Consider the following 17,541-nt stretch of genomic DNA (forward strand, 5'->3'; position numbering starts at 1 on the left):
GACAGCACACACACACACACACACACACACACACACACACACACACACACACACACATACACACACACACACACTCAGAGATAATCATGTGCTCTATTATTTGCTGTAACCCTTTATCTGCAACTCAATAGCTGCACCTCAGCATTGCAATCAATGCAACATTATTTGTTATTAGCTTCATACCAGCCGTGTATGTAAGCTGCTATTGATTTTGGCCAGAGGTGCTGTCTCCATCAGTCAATGTTTTAATCTATCTGTTGATGTAGTGCACATATGTGATTGGAGCTGATAACTGTTTATTGCTGGTGGTTCAATATAGCACTGTGGAACTACATTAACGTTAACTGTCTGCTTAGATAGCTGGTGAAGGGAATGGAGGGCAGTAGGAGAGACGACAGTGTGTGGGCTTGTATAAATTCATTCATGGCTTCATTACTCTTACCTCCAACTCTCTCCTTGAACGGCATCTCTCGCTCTGGCTTCAGCTCTGTGGGCTTGAGCTCTTTTAATGAGAATAAACCACAGAAAGTGTTGTGTGAAATTTGAGTAGATTCTCATTTCGTAGCTCCTACCCCGCTGACTGTGACAGTGCATTTCCTCCTACATGTCCTCTAGAAGTCCAAATATTGTCCTTCATACAGCAATGGACAGAAAAGCAATAAACAAGGTGCTTCGAAAACATCACTTAATCAGAGAAGAGAAAGGGGATGTTATTATTACACAACTGTCAAGTGTAGTTATTGGGTTCCTGACAGATGCACAAAAAATAATAATGAATGGTTGTGACTAGCTGCACCGGTACAGGGATGCAAGGCACTCACATTAAAGCAACCGGAGTAAATATAATAAATAATATTGAAATACTTTACATCCACAATAGGACAAAATGTAATGTATAGGTGAGGAATATGAACAACAATAGGAAAATAATGTTAATTATTTTTTAATGCCAACTTGCTTGTCCTGCACCTAATTAGCAAATCTCATTATCATTCTTTCTTCTGCATAACTGGGACTCCACATATGCTCCCAGCTCCAGGATAAATACTGATATTTTTCCATTCCTGGCAGCTCCAGTTTCCATCCCTCTGTCAGTGTCATCACATCACACAGTAGTATGTAAAGGTACACAGTAAATATTTCGATATGGGGCATTATACATTATGTCCCCAGCGTGTCCTTCAAAACAGTTAATCCAACTTTCAGCCTGTGCTCCCTCCACCACTGCCTCTGACAGTCTCTGCCTAAACCTTACACCCCCAGACGTTATTTGCCCATTCCACCATGTTGTTATTCAACAGCGTGCGGCCATGCATTAATGAGGTTAGTCACGTAACACACGCACGCACACACAATGACTAACCGCATAAAACACACCTGAGGTATCAACCCTGATATAGCCTGGGCCCGCCTGATTTTTTACAGACATGACATGGACTTAAACGCACCAAGTTTTCTGTAGCTGTTTATGGAATAAATGGAGCTGAGAATAAGATCTGCAGCCATACTAGCAGCTCTGTGAGACTTTAATCAGACAGGCTAAATGCTAACATCAGCATGCTAACATGCCCACAATGACAACACCAACATGCTGATGTTAGGTATGTGTAATGTTGACCATGATCACTATCTTAGTTTAGCATGTTATCATGCTAACCTTTGCTAATTAGCACAAAACACCAAGTACAGCAGACGCAAATCCATTATATGTTGTGATGTTTCACAAGTGAAAATTCAGTCAGGGGGTTACCAGAGTCATCAGGATTCATTCTCTGGGCACCATCAATGTCTGTGTTCATAACTCTTATTGGAAGGCAGCATCTAAATATGTTTGCATAGCACTAGATTTCTAGGGAAAGTGAGAGAAATGAATTATGAGACGGTGCCAAGCCACATGATAATTTTCCAGAAACAGAAACTATGATACTACTTAAGTCACAAATGCAAATTATTGCGAGACAGCCACCAAATCTCCCTGTCCATTCTCCAATCGTTGTGCTCTGTGCTGCTGGCAGCATTTTGCCCCGTCTCCTCCCTCCTCCCACTGTTCTCACTGAGCTGTCCAACAAACACTACTGCCTGTGGCCTAGATTACAAACTTTCCAACTCATGTCTAAGAAGCGAAAGCTATGTAATCTGCTCATGCAAAACCAAAACCATTTCTGAATTCTAAAAAGTTGGATTATCAAGCTCAGAAATGTCATTTTCACCTTCTATCTACGGTTATTTTTATTTTACAAGCCTTAATCTAAGTCATTTCTCGTCTCATGATAGCGGATTTTTCCTCCTCTTCCTCTCCTCCCACTGCTACTCTCTAATACGTCTCCCCCCAGGCCATTTGCTCTAGAGCGACCCTGGCAACATAAGGGTTTTGTCATCATTTATCGTTCATGCCTTCTGACTGTCACAGGTCCCCTCTAGCTCGGGGAGCCCCAGCTGTGGCTGCAGGGATGAGGTAGAGGGAGGGCGAGCGTCTCCCAGCTCAGATGCTGCTGTTGCAGCCGTGGCCTCTGTGTGCTCCAGTGCACCGCTACAAATGCTCGCTGTACTGTGTGGCCTGTATAAGGAGGCTCAGGTGCCAGAGGAAGAGCCCCGGAGGTGCATGTGTGCGAATGTGTCTTGTGTAAATTTATCGCAGGACAAATTGCTGTATGTTTGTATGTATGTAGTAGTTTCAGACGCAAAACTTCTGAGGGCTTCTCTACAATCCTCGAACACTGATCCTTAGCTTGTGGCAGCGTCCTCTGTATGTTCAGGTCATTACAGTGCTCACTTTAATATCTGCTCCATTCGACATCTCAGTGAAAAGGATACTGGCCTGAGCACAGAGTGACTGAGCATCTGGTCCCCGGTGTAATCGTCTGCTTTCTCTGTGCGCTTCGTTCTTTTCACATTCTCTCATCTGTTTTAATTATCAGAAGGGCCAGTCATAGAGGGGTTTGAGTGAGGATGGAAATGATGCAGGCCATCTGTCACATGGGCTCAAGGAGTCTAACAGGGGCAGGACAGGTGGAGGTATCAGGGTATGAACTCTGAAGTTGCCAGCTGAGCAGTGGGTGACGATCTCCGACCTGTATCTGCTCCAGTTAAAGGATAATCTGATGGCAGATATTACAAAGATGAATAAGAGGGTGACAAGAAATGGGTCACATAAGTGGGCTACAGTAGCTACAAAGATCACCTTGGTTTGTCACAAGTTGGGTCGTTTTTTAAACCATTTGTATCGTTATGGTAACACTGTTCTCAGCATTTTAATTGCTGAGACCTGGGAATGTTTTAACATTATTAAAAAGGTGTGCTGGGCAAGAGAAAGAAAGAGATGATCATACAATCATACAGTTTAAAAAAAAACACGAGTAAGTAAGCTAATTAGAAGAGACGACAAAGGTGACGGGTAAAATCCAAACTGTCCGGGGCATGAACATCCATCAGGCTTTGCAGACTTCCTGTTTCAAGTTTGACCTCCCATCTTCTCCTCAGCTGTACATGGCTTACACCAGGCAAGATGATTGTTTGACAGCTTGGTTCTTACGCTTTTGATAAAAACTATGAAAATAAAGACAGATGTTTTGATAAACCATAATTATCCTTTAAGTTTTTTCGGAGGTATTATGGCAGTATTGGGAATAGATCTGTTAAGCTTTTTTTCCTGTGAGCGTATTTTTAGTCACACCTTCCTTCATCTCATTTGTTCCCATGCAACACTTGTCACAGATTTTGTCAGATTGTATACGTATGTGTATCTAGCCTGAGGCTCAGCTGGCTGACATCTGTAAAACCACCACAAGCAGCAAAGAAGCAAAGGGCAAGAGGAGGCAATCTGCAGTCAAGAAAGCAGCGTCAGAGCTCACCCACGTTCATGAACGACCTCTGTCTGATGACATGTTTCTGTGACATCACTCTCATTGTCACAACACAGCTGACTGCCATCTGTTATGACACCCACCCAGAGCTAAATCTGTACACACGACATCCTGATCATCTCTTTTAAAAAATGACAGTTTTTAACATTACTTAGACAGAAGGGGTTGTGTAATGCACAGGGGCCGCGGACTGGCAGGTAATAACTCATATTTATTTAATGTTAGTGGGGAAAAATAGCATGCTGTTGTTTGTAAAAACACATAAACATAAAACAGATGCATCAGTGCTTGATCTGCCCCCACCCACTCGCCAGTGTGGATGTTGGGTTATGATGTGAACTGTGCAGTGCAGATTGCTCCATGCAGGAGTGCAGTGTGAGCTCATGACTGGGGCTATGTGAATGGTGTGATAACCATTCTGCAGGCCACCACATTCATTTCCTCACTGGATATATAAAGTAGTTGTCCTGTGCTTTGCTGACTTGGCTAGAAATCATTGCAGCAAGTATTTCATCATTTTTGATATATATTCATTATTATAGGAAAACAAGGCAAAATACAGATAGACAAAATGCATTTATTGTATATTGAAAAGCGCCTTAGAGAATACTTCACTTCACAGTGATGAATTTCTCAGCCTTCAGTTTCTCCTCACAGATTCTTTGTTCTGCTTATGTCTGCACCTCGGTAAAATAAAGCTAAATGAAGTGTGGAGAGAGTTCTGGGCCTGCATGGCATTGTTTTCATTTAGAGCATCAGTGTTGCTCTGACCATGTCAGACACTATGTGGCCAATCAGGTCCAAGCTGTTCATATTCACATGTAAGACCCGGCTCGCTCCCAGCTCAGTACAGCAAGATTCTGGGTGAGGTGTCAAATAAATAACTATAAGTCTTTCTCTTATTCTCAATGTAAGCAGGAACTGTGGTCAATCAGTGTCATGTTAAACCTAATGGTCTGTGCCACGGATACCTTTAGCTTTGCAGATTATATGTTGTGAACGTGTGCAGCTAAAGACATACAAGCTCCTGTTCAAAATTTATGTAATCTGGTCTATTGTTGGCCAACAGTTGGCACTAAGGTCACAGGCACATCTATTTATTTTGTGTTTTGCTACATATACGCTCACTTCATGATCTTAACTATATAGTCAGCAGCACTAATATGCCATTCAGTTTTAATTGTAACATCAGAAACAGATCCAATCAGCATGTGCACTTTATGCAGCAACTGATCAAATGTCCGTCTGTGAGAAAGTAGGCAGGATTTAATCTGCTTTGGTTAAACTGTCTTTTTTATTCTTCACACAACCTTTTCCGCCTCTTTTTGAGATGGGACTGTCCGTCAGTGTTTGCCCTTATCCTCATTTGTATGATCATCACATCTCACCCCATGACGGCAGTCTTCTCACCCTGCCTTTGACTGTGGCCATTTGGAACAGCTATGAACACTTGCATCTAATTGTGTTTGAACAACACTTCGTACACACTATTTAGTCCTCACACACCTTCTCTGAGTGAGCCGGAGAGAGACCACCATTGGCAAGACAGCGTGTAGCCAAAGTGCCACTTTTTCAACCCACTAACTCTTCATCAACGCCGACTGTGCCTTCCCCTTCCACTTCAGCATCAATTTTTACAATGTAGCTGCCATTTTCATTTTTCTATCCAGCTTTCCCCCTCTGTCCTTTGTCGGCTTTCTCGCTGTATGGATGCACAGATGACGTGCTGTCTGCAGTCCATACCTAGGAGAGACGAGGGGGGCTGTACTGTAGGTAAAGGTCAGTGCAGTCAGAGGTGGATGTACTGCTGGGGAAAAGGTCACACTGTGCAGAGGAGGGAGGTGAGTGCATCTGCTGGTTTCAGAGACACTGCCAAAGCCTTTGAGCCAGCAGAGACCAACTGAAGATAGAAGACTGGGTAGATAGAGAGAGAGAGGGGGCCAGTGAGAAAGGTGGGAGAGAGTGATATGGTTTCTGTAGACATGATGTTCTGGAGAAAGGTCATGAGTCGGTGGTGGTGACAGCAATAGCTCAGGGCATGATAGCAAGAATGACCACGATCACATAACAGAGAGAGTAAAAATATTTTTCTAGCCATTTCAGTCTGTGCGTGCGTGTGTGTGTGTGTTGGTTTATATCCATATATTTTGTGGCTGTGTGCATTACCAAGCCAGATGAGTTATCTCTCCAGTCCTGCAGGCTTATCACTCTGCAGGGATTGGTCGCTCTGCTAATGAAGTCATCTCTATACTTACTGCTTACTCGACGCTGGGAGGAGAAAAGTAAGGCAAGCAGGTGGAAGAGGGAGAAAAGGAGGCATGAATACAGGTTGATGCAAAAAGATGAAAGGAATGCAGGGTGTGATACCGAGTAACAACAGCAAAGAGGACAAGTGTGAAACAACTGAAAGAGAGAGGATAGGATAGAAAAGAAAAATGCAGAGGGAGAAAGAAATAACAACAGTCAGGGAGAGTGAGGGGTGAAGAAAGCAAAGGAGGGAAAGCAAGTGAGCACTGCACTGCGTGTCATTGGCCCCCTGGCGTGAACAATCCATCTCAAATTGATCTTCCAGCTCGGCCCAGCAGGGCATTCTGAATCAATCTCAAATTGATCTCTGTGCCAGAGGTCGGGAAAACTAGCAGTGGAGCTTATCAGAAATATAGTGGTGCTGGGAGGATCTGACAGGGAAACTTATCACACTGCACAACAGGAAATGGGCTCAGAGCCCCCGGGGCAGCAAGAGGACGAGCCTGCTCCCCGTACACACACACACACACTCACAAGCACACACAGATTCAATGTCTCTGCATCTACCCAACACAACCATTCACTGACACATGCTCCCCAGTGTTCAGCACAGTAGCGAGAGGGAGCACTGTGCATAGACACATTACCAAACACACTCGCACAAGCTCACACACAGACGCACTGTGCAGGCATCAGTACACACCCAGAGGCTACGTCAAAAAATAAAAAGTTTGTCAGAGCACAATATGTCAATATATTTTAAGTTAGACAGGTGAGATTTGAGGCCTGGAGGTCTTAATGACTTATAACACATTTAATGTGTCCTCAGCATGGCTGTGTGAAAAGCCAGAGGAAGGACGATCAATACCGGCTTGCATTTAGTCGCTCAGTCAGCTTAGGGGAGCAACCTGCCTCTCTGGGCCCAGTAAAAAATAAAACCATATAAACAATTGCTCAGAAGTGACTTTCACCGCGCAGTGTCTCAGGAAACACTTCGAAAATCCAATCCAGCGGTGTAGGAACTCTTCACACACATGCCACAGCTTCCTCAGCACAATGAACGTCTGTGCTCAAAGTTATGAGCCAATGAAACATCAACTGGCTGCTGATATTTGATAACTCTTGGAGACTCCAGTACGATGTTATTACTGTCTAGTGGCCAGTATTCCCATTTATGTGTCTAAGGGATTGCGGACTTCGCAGCTCTTTTTCTCACTTTTCATCGCTGCTCGGGTCACCAGATCGAAGCTGACAGCAACTTTACAGAGCGCCACCTGAGACCGGAACACACAGAAAAGTAACTCAAAGTTCACTTTGATGACAGAGAGAGCTGCACAATGACACAGAGATAGGGCGAGGGGAGCAATACGGGCAATGAGAGACTGAGGGAGTGCAGTGAGAAAAAAAAAGCGAGGAGGGGAGGGGTGTCTTTGAGCATGTCAGCGTTTGGGAGGCAGCAGGAGAGCCTTTTCTGTGGCCTGGACTGGAAAAGCTCTCTGTCAGCACAGAGGGGTAATGGGGGTTAGCAGGGTGAATAGAGGGGTGAAGATGAGTGTACGAGTATATATAAAAAAAGTGTGTAGGTACAAGTGGCTGCATGCCCCAAGGAGCATTACAATATATCAGTGACCCCGGTGACCCTCAGGACTACAGTGAAATAACCAAGCATACGTACATTTATGCATGCACTCACAAAACCAAAAAATGGAAGCCACTCTCTAGAAACCTACATGTAAGCATTTAGTCAATTTAATATAAAAGGTTTCTTCCGTGGTGTCTCACAGGAGGGGGAAACCGGCAGCTCCCCAGGCTGGGCTGCCATGATACATTGCTGATTTAAAGACAGATCATTAAGTGGACACCCTGATGTGGCTTGGTCTTCCTCCGCCACAGTGCCCAGTGCATGAGCACCAACTAATGCTAATTAATGCTGCAGCAAAAACAAGCCAGACCTCTTTTTGACCTCTGGCCTCCATCAGGGACACACACACATGCACACACACACCTCAGAGCACCTCCCTGCAGCTTTACACTCCATTAATTCTTTCAGTCTAACTTGTGGTACCGACTAATGAATGCCCTTCAAGTGCAACACTCACATACACTCATGCATAGACCTTTTTCACAGCAGACATTTTGACTTCTTGTAGCAGGAAAAGCACAGGTGAAACAAATTCATTTAAAAAAAAAAAGAAAAGCTGGATATAGCCTTAGTCTGACATTTATCAGCCTATAGTCTGATAAATGTCCTCGGCTGGGTCTCAAGAATACAAGTTTGAAAAGGTGTGGATTCAGAAAGCAGTTTTACCAGACATCCATAATCTCTGCTGGAGGCTACATTAGCCACAGCTAGCATCAACACACATGAATCTCAGACTGAACTGTCAAGTTGCATTGTGCGTCAGACTTTGAGAAGGAAGTAGAATGCATGGAATCAAAAAAGATTATATGTCTGGTTCTGCTGCATTGATTATATACTTAAAACTATAGTGAGTCCAATAACATTATACTGTAGGAGTGCAATGCTAAGTGGGTGGAGTAATGGATAAAATAACCATACAAGAATATCTGTTTTTGATTAGTCTAGCAAATTGAACACAAATAAATTAAAGTACATCATCACATTGATGCAAAAATTGTAAAAATTCAATATTGACATCAATCAGTCCAGCTTATTAATTGCCCATAATGAACTCGTACAACTAGAGATAATAAAGAGAGAGATAGCATGATTCAAATGGAATGAAAAAAGATCTGACATTTGTGCTGACTCACTGTACATATCCCTGTATCGCTCAGCGCCAGTTCAGACGAGCCTTATTTAAAATGTGCCCTTATGCTGAAACCACCACCGTGTACACATTATCAGTACCTGTGAAGATATGTATTAATCACCATTTTCTGTCATATCCTCCTATGTGAGCATTTAGTTCTGCTGCATTACTCTTGCATCTCCTTAAACTTAATAATAATGGCTCATTAGCTGCAGTAGCAGCAGCCCAGTGATGTTAGTCGTACAAACACAGTGGCTCGAAGTCGTACACGTGTCATCCTTCCTTTAGCACGTCTCTGTCTCCTCACTTTTGATTTGTCTGTGGAAACAGCAGTGAGGCAGATACCGGGAGGCTGTTGACTTAGCATAGCCAATGTTAGCCGAGGTTAAAGTTTTGTCCAGTGAGGATCGCAGACTGCAGTCGGAGGTTGACTCAGTAAATGTCAGTCCTGTCGATCACAGTTAAAACCACAGACAGCTCTCATGAGGGCCTTTCTGAATGGCAGCTTATTATTCGCCTTATATATTCCCTAAATGTTCAGATCCTCTCTCGTTGTCCGAGGAGAGAACTGGATTTGTTTGCTGTGTGGCTGGATGACATAGTCTAACTAGACACAGCTACACACACACACACACACACACACACACAGAGAGAGAGAGAGAGAGAGAGAGAGAGAGAGAGAGAGAGAGAGAGCTTTGCTATCTTTGTGACAGCCTCTTGTCTTTTTTACTTTCCTTTTTTTGTAGCAGGCAAAGAAGTTAATTTTAGCTCGTTGTACCCATGCTGCTTTGCCCTTCATGCAGTTGAGCTGAAATTACTTTTAGCTTTTAATTCTTCAATAATTTCAGGACAACAGCATAGTTCAGGACACGGAAACGATGCAGGGGCTTGACAGAGTTGAAAAGGCTGGAAGGATTAATTACTGTTGGCAGCCCCGGGTAACCTTTTAACTTTGCGCTCTAAGTCGGTTTTGACGGGGATAGTCGCCCCTGTTAGAGGAAGTGTCTTGATATCTTCTCCTCATGCTCTTTATGGGTAATGGGTGGAGGGAAGGGGTCTCTGTGAGCGCCCTGGATGTCACTTGTCACCTTACTGCTGTGTAATGCTGCTAATTAGCACTAAATAGCCTGAACTCTGAAATTTCCAATTACTGCTCCCAGCGAGACCCTGAGCTTTTGATGAATGGCACCGAGCTAAAGTAGCTGGCCCTCCTGGAGAGAAGCCACACATATACGAAGAAGTACTCGCACTGCATCACTAACCCTCATTTCCAGCTACCTCTCACGCCTTCATGAGCTGCAACAGCCAACTTCAACTGGAAAAACCTTTTCCAAGTCAGTTTAACAAAAAAAAAGTGAAGTACCATTGTTTGCTCATTTTGTTATGTGTTGTGTGCAGATGGTCTCAAGTCATGCAGAAGAATTGGACTCATCCCCCTCCACAAACACTCTGCCTCCAGGAGGATTAGGCCACATTGTCGACTGTTGTTTCTACAGTACATGCACACCGAGCTAAACCCACACCTATCTACATATGCACATATTTACAGTGTGCGGACATATCTACTCCTACATACTCCTACATACTTTTCAGGTTGTCTGTCCATCCCGTTCTCATGACCACGATGGTGGTCAAAAGCCAGAAACATGTTTTTGGCCATAATGTAAGGATTCATACGCTAATCATGACAACATTTCACACAAATGAAAATGTTTTATTCCAAAAGGTCAAAGGTTAACTTCATTGTGAAAACCATAATGTTGTGCAAAAGCACTTTTGTGGCCTTATTCAACATCATAACTCAGTACTAGAAGGGGAGATCTGACCAGATTCCACATTTGGCCAGATACTGAATTGGTGACATCTTCAAACTGTGCTTATTGTATAGATCTCCTGTGCTGCCGGGTTGAAGATGTGTGTGAAACATCCACGTTTTACAGTTTTTGCAGCTTTGTAGCATTGTGTACCACCACAGGCTCATTGGTTCTGCTGATACTTCCCAGCTTCAGGTGATCGTTGTTGCACCATGTGATGAAGCTCTCTATGAGTCCTCTGTACTCCTCTGCAAAAATAGTCTATAAGTGAAGGCAGCAGGTTTCTCTCTGGAAATTATTCGCTGGAATCATGCATGTCAATATAGAGGTAACTTCAATGTTGCCAAATAAATCCATCTTATACCTTTTAATTAATTCCCCCAATGTCTTCACTGCATATATTATAAGAGTCTGGACAGACATGAATGTAAACTGCAACCTGACTGATTGGTAGAGGCAAATAACCACAAGGCAGCAATTCTAGTTATTTTTAGCCTTGCTTCGTATTTCTGTATCAGAGGCCAGCCAAAATCCAGAACCTGATCAGACTGGATTACATGTTTTTACTGAGGCAACAAAATATGTACAGTATTATTCATTTAGTCACATCCTGTCCTGCTAAATGAGGAATTTATTTAAAAGCTCTTCGGGCTTTTAATCACAGTAAACACCTGTAACACCGGCGTCTGATTTGAAAGGCAGATTATGTTAATCTTTTATTTAGACAGTCCGGAGTGCCTGTCCTGTCCATTCGTCCTCCTCCATGTTTCCTCGCACTCACTTCCTCTCCTTTTATGTCTTTAGTGTTGTGTGGAGATTCTGTTCACACATTTGAACCCCTTCAGCTGCTGAGAGATCAAAGCCCTGCTGTAATGGTGACATTAAGGTTTAATGGCAACAGAGCGTAATGACACCGTCTTCTGTCCCCTGTGGGAAAACATTTAAAAACACCGTCTCTTATGACTTAGCTGTGTCAAACAGACATTTTTCACACACCGAGCAACAATGAAACTGTCAGTTTCCCACCACTGTTTGCTAATAATGACGCTAAAAGCTCCAGCTGATTCATGAGACCTGCTCATTATTTCCAACTGTGTCATTCTTTGGCTGATTGGGTAGTCGAACAGTAACTGTACCATGCAGCACGGCGCGTCCCTGCCATGGCTGATCCTACTGTATCAGTCAGGAATGTCCCCACCCTGACAGCTGTAGGGGAATCTGACTCATTCCTCTCTCTGTCCCTGTCCTCCTTGTCTCTTTAACAAACGCTCCACCCATCCTTCCTCACTCTCCATCGTTTCTGCACTGCCTCCTCCTGCCAGTCAAGTTTACCTCTGATGAGTACACCTATGAGGGGACAAGAGGGATGCTTTCTGTTGGATAAAAGAAAAAAAAAATCTGTCTCCTACAGGACACTCTTTCCTGAGTCTGCTCTTCCCTGATGTGTGCCTGTTGTCTGATATGTTCTGCCTGTTATGCTCCAGCTCCAGTCCTGGCTCCTGTTCAATGCCTTATTGATGCAGCAGCACTCCGAAGCTCCTCTCTATCAATGCACTGCTCTTAAGCTGCTCTTTCTGATGGTGTGGCTGCCATCAACCCTAAAGGGCTGTCAGCCAGTCAGGGCTACTTAAACTAAAGTAAGGAAGGATGAGTGCAATCTGATACATAACTCTTATCTATGTAGCTGTATTGCTCAGACTGAATAAATTGCTCTCAGGCTATAATTTCACCTTGATGCAAGTAGGATATAAATTTATGAGCTCCTTGAGTTACCATTACTCTAGTGCCTCTCATGCTCTGTAGCTGTATATCACCACCCTGCAGCACATACTGTACATCCAAATGATGCAGACCACCCAGCCAAGCAGTAATGGATGTCAAGGAGCAGATTACACGGTGATTTTATTGATCGGCCGCTATCCTGCACACGTCATTGATTAAATCAGGGGAGCGTGTGATCGCTGCATGTATAGGCAGGTTCTCTGGAAATAAGAAAGATGTTAATTCTCCCCCCAGGACAAGTTGTAAAAGCTGCCATGTGTGCGAGCATGTCTGTGGTTAAGGGATGGAAATATGAATGCATTTATTTTATACTGTGATATTAATTATCATATTATGACAATTCATTGGAAGAATCTTTTACAGATAAAATAGCCAGATGGGAATTCCAAATGTCAGATCAATCAAGGAACTTCATTACAACATCTACATGAAGCAGTCTTGCTAATTTGCAATGTTGCTGTCAATGTGTGCAGGAACCAGAGATAGTGAATGTATAGTGTAGTTACCACAGTGTAGAAAAGTCTCTGACAGCTGCCACATTTGATTGACAGCACATGTGTAAAACTCCGACCAGAGAATTGGTATAGCTAATACGAAATATTTGTAGATGATTCTTTTCTGTTGCATACAAACACATGTGAATGCATATAAATAATAAACAGTTTGACTGTTATCATTATCTGCATGCACACATGCATTGAACGCAGGTAGGTGTATCTGAAGCATCCCTCATGTACACTGTATATAAAAAAACAAAGACTTGGAAAAGGGAGCTGTGAATGTGTGTAAAATGGAGAGAATAGCGGCGACAGTGATTAAATGAAAGGGAAAGAGGGAGTAGATTAGCTTAGAGTTGGTCCTTAGAGAGCGTCTGAGGTAGAGAACAAGCTGCCAGCACTCCCTTCACCCCCCCCACCCCCTCCCCCATCAAAGCTTCTCTGCTCTCATCTTGATCATACCCATCCTGAACATCCCCTGCTCTCTCTTTCTTCTCCTTCTCTCTCTGCCTCTCCTCTAATTGTCAGTCCATGAGCACAAATGTAGTTTTCTCATGTTTTTGGCATGGAAAGACGAAAAAAAGCTGCAGTTTTTACACACAGTAATCTCATTTCTCCTTGGCTGAATGCTGCTGTCAGTCTCTCTGTGTAGGTGTGGGTTGTATTCCAATGTGTTCTCCCTTGATTATTCTGCTTTGTTATGTCTTTTTGTCATATTTTATGATGACTCTGGACAGGGAGCCATGTTGGCTGGTAAACGCACCCTTTGTTTGCAGCTGAGTTTTCAGGTTCTCGTGAAGATACCTTATGTTGTCTTGACCACAGTTCATGGAAAATAGCTATTTCAGATTCAAGGAGTCTTTCAAATTACATGATAAAGTCTGCCTTTTGTTTTTTGCCATGTCCTCCAGAACGACATGAGGATGATGAGGTTGTCTCTCTTAGTTATTTTGTTAATTATTAATTTAACTGCGTAAAATGTCTAAAATTGTGCAATAGACTCTGAAGTAAACAACTGTCTGGAAGATAATGAATGAAACACTTCAGCAATTAAGTATAAAAAAAACAGGATTACATCATCATCAGATCACAGTTACAAAAAGAAAACCGTTTTATGGTTCTGGTTAAGCTTTGGTCAGGTTTAGGCACTCAAACAGAGAGTGGTTTAAATTGATTATTCATAGTTTCAGCGCCAGACCTTGATCTGAGTATTATTTGATTACTTTGGATCTGTGATTCTGTGGATTCTATTTGAGTATAAGAAAATGCATTGTGGACTATTTGCTCTGAGCTTTGGTGAGTCTTATTCATAATAAGTAATAACAAAATACCACAAATGCATAAAAATAAAAGATTGCGCCACCTCTCAAACTTTTTCCAGGATAATGTCTCATCCGTTTCCATACACACACTCTTCACTCAGCATAACAGCATATTTGTTAAAACTCACATTTAAAATACGACTATGAGTGAAACTGTCATGGCAGCTGCCACACGCCCCTGCTACTACAATGGCGGCGCACACCTCACATTAGCAGCTAACTGGCTAAACTTACACGGTCAGTACAGTCGTCAATAAACAGAATTAGAGTGTAAAATATTGTCCTACCCCAGTATACCTAAATAATATCACCAGTTTACCAGCAAAATGCAAACATCACTTTAGGGCACACAGCATTTCCTGCTTCCTCTTGTAAATTATCTGACCAGCTCACGCTCCATTTCCATGTGAACTCACCTGCAAATACACAGCATCCAGAGGAACACTGACACCTGCTGGCCATTTCCTGCTGCTACTGCCCAACAATGGCTGGCAATACTGAGCCCAAAGTTCTGACTTCAGTGAACACTTTCTTCCCATTAACACTTATGAACACATCAGAAACATAGAAGAACTGTTTTAACTTCCGTTACATCCAAGAAATTATTCTGTTACATATTGTGTCATATGGTTCATTTTAAACTCCACTGCTAGGTAATGAAAAGAGGAGTAATAATAATAATATAATGTTCTCCATGTGCCCTCTCTTTGTTAGAAGATGAGCTGCAGTGTTTTGCTGCAGCTCCTGGGCTGAGGCAAGCATATAGAGAATTACAGTAATCTAAGCGTGAAGACACAAAAGCATGGATTAATCTCTCAGCACTTTATAGCAGGGAATATGTCTCATCCTAAAATTATTTCTTAATAGGAGAAAGCATGACTGAACAAGTTCGTTAAAATGTGTGAAAAAAAATTCTGGCAGGAATTAAGGGATGTGAGAGCAAAGGAAAGGGTGCAATCCGTAAGGTCTGATGTTGATTCTGACTCTTGGAACACAACAATAAGAAACACTGTACCTATCATTTTACTTACTCAGTCAGTGCATGAGGAGGTTTTTACTCAAGGTGTGCTGCAAAAATTCATTCTGAGGCTTGTGCTGTCAATTGATGTAAATTATTTTGTGCACAATTTACAAGCACATTTTTATGCTGACGACACCATTTAATCTTGTGATTTTATTCAATTAGCCCTGTGTTTAGACTATTTTGACTGTTTAGACTATGTGATGCTGTCAGCCCAGTGTCCCTGTGGAGGATTTGCTCTGTGTGAAATGGCAGCAGCAAGTTTTGTGACCATGATCTTTTTTTTATTTTACTGCATGCTGCTTATATTCAGATATCGTCTCTTTTCATTTCAAATGATAAATGCAATACTCATACCTGCATTTTATATGACCAGGAAGTCAACTAACTGCTGCTTCAGGAACCCTGCAGAACTGATTTAGGAAAGACTTGTGAGCACAGAGAAATAATGTGAAAAGCCACATGAAAATTACCCCCCTGTTATTTCAAGACTCAATAATTTTCCAGTATGTACTTCCATCATTTTAAACTAAAGATGCATTATGAACTGTCCTAAATCTGTATTCTCAAAGGAGCCAAGACAGTCATGAAAGAGTCTGTCCTTCATCTAATTCTGAATGCAAATGTAAATCAATGACCATCACATTTTTGAAGGAGAGAGAGTGCATAATAGGTGTTGAAATGAAGTATCTGGAACTAATTCCCTCCTTTCCTGCAACGAGCATGCATTGCGAATCTTTCTACTACGCGTGACGAATAATATCAAATTGTTATTCCATTTCATTAATTCCAGGAAATTTCAGTATATTTCACACATTACTTCCTGAATTGTGTGACTACACTATGTCAGAGTGTGTGTACATCTAATTTCATGCAGTCATGAATGTGCAGGAACATAACAGACAACGTACAGATTAATTTGTCATTAGATACTGCAAAGGCAACAAATCATTTACCGGTACCTTCAGAAACGTTTAGAGAAAATGAAAAGGTGCTTGAGATTAATGCAGGTGTGACTCTTCATTTGAACCACATTTGAGCTGTTTTTTTTAATCTACTCATTGACTTGTTCAGGTTGGGCCTGAACTAGCTGCTGCTTTCTAGATCTGTGTGCTATACTGCAGTCATTGTGTTGTGTTGAGACCACATGATCGTCAGTGGCAATAGCAATGTACTTCAACTAAACAGTTATAAAAGATGTTTATGGCACCATCACTATACAGTAGATGTGCTGACTTTAAGGAGATGCTGCCATTGTTTGTGCTCCATCCATCCATCCATCCATTCTCTTCCGCTTATCCGGGGCCGGGTCGCGGGGGCAGCAGTCTAAGCAGGGAGGCCCAGACTTCCCTCTCCCCAGACACTTCCTCCAGCTCTTCCGGGGGGACCCCGAGGCGTTCCCAGGCCAGCCGAGTGACATAGTCCCTCCAGCGTGTCCTGGGTCTTCCCCGGGGCCTCTTCCCGGTGGGGCATGCCCGGAACACCCTCCCAGGAAGGCGTCCAGGAGGCATCCGTTGAAGATGCCCGAGCCACCTCAGCTGGCTCCTCTCGATGTGGAGGAGCAGTGGCTCTACTCTGAGCTCCTCCCGAGTGACAGAGCTCCTCACCCTATCTCTAAGGGAGCGCCCCGCCACCCTGCGGAGGAAACTCATTTCAGCCGCTTGTATCCGAGATCTCGTTCTTTCGGTCATGACCCAAAGTTCATGACCATAGGTGAGGGTAGGAACGTAGATTGACCGGTAAATCGAGAGCTTTGCCTTTCGGCTCAGCTCCTTCTTCACCACGACGGACCGGTACAACGACCGCATTACTGCTGCCGCCGCACCGATCCGCCTGTCAATCTCACGCTCCATCCTTCCCTCACTCGTGAACAAGACCCCAAGATACTTGAACTCCTCCACTTGAGGCAGGAGCTCTCTTCCAACCCAGAGGGGACAAGCCACCCTTTTCCGGTCGAGAACCATGGCCTCGGACTTGGAGGTGCTGATTCTCATCCCAGCCGCTTCACACTTGGCTGCAAACTGCCCCAACACATGCTGGAGGTCCTGGTTCGAAGAAGCCAACAGGACAACATCATCCGCAAAAAGCAGAGATGAGATCCTGTGGTCCCCAAACCAGATTCCCTCCGGCCCTTGGCTGCGCCTAGAAATTCTGTCCATAAAAATAATGAACAGAACCGGTGACAAAGGGCAGCCCTGCCGGAGTCCAACATGCACTGGGA

The 17,541-nt window shown here is 43.3% G+C and overlaps 1 protein-coding gene across 1 annotated transcript in view; it reads left to right on the plus strand.

Annotated features, from left to right (window-relative positions):
• Positions 1-17,541, plus strand: part of si:dkey-234i14.2 (heterogeneous nuclear ribonucleoprotein C) — a 36,363-nt gene that overhangs the window by 5,587 nt on the left and 13,235 nt on the right. The window lies entirely within an intron of this gene.

This window comes from Chelmon rostratus, chromosome 1 (assembly GCF_017976325.1).
Source record: "Chelmon rostratus isolate fCheRos1 chromosome 1, fCheRos1.pri, whole genome shotgun sequence".
NCBI classification, from domain to species: Eukaryota; Metazoa; Chordata; class Actinopteri; order Chaetodontiformes; family Chaetodontidae; genus Chelmon; species Chelmon rostratus.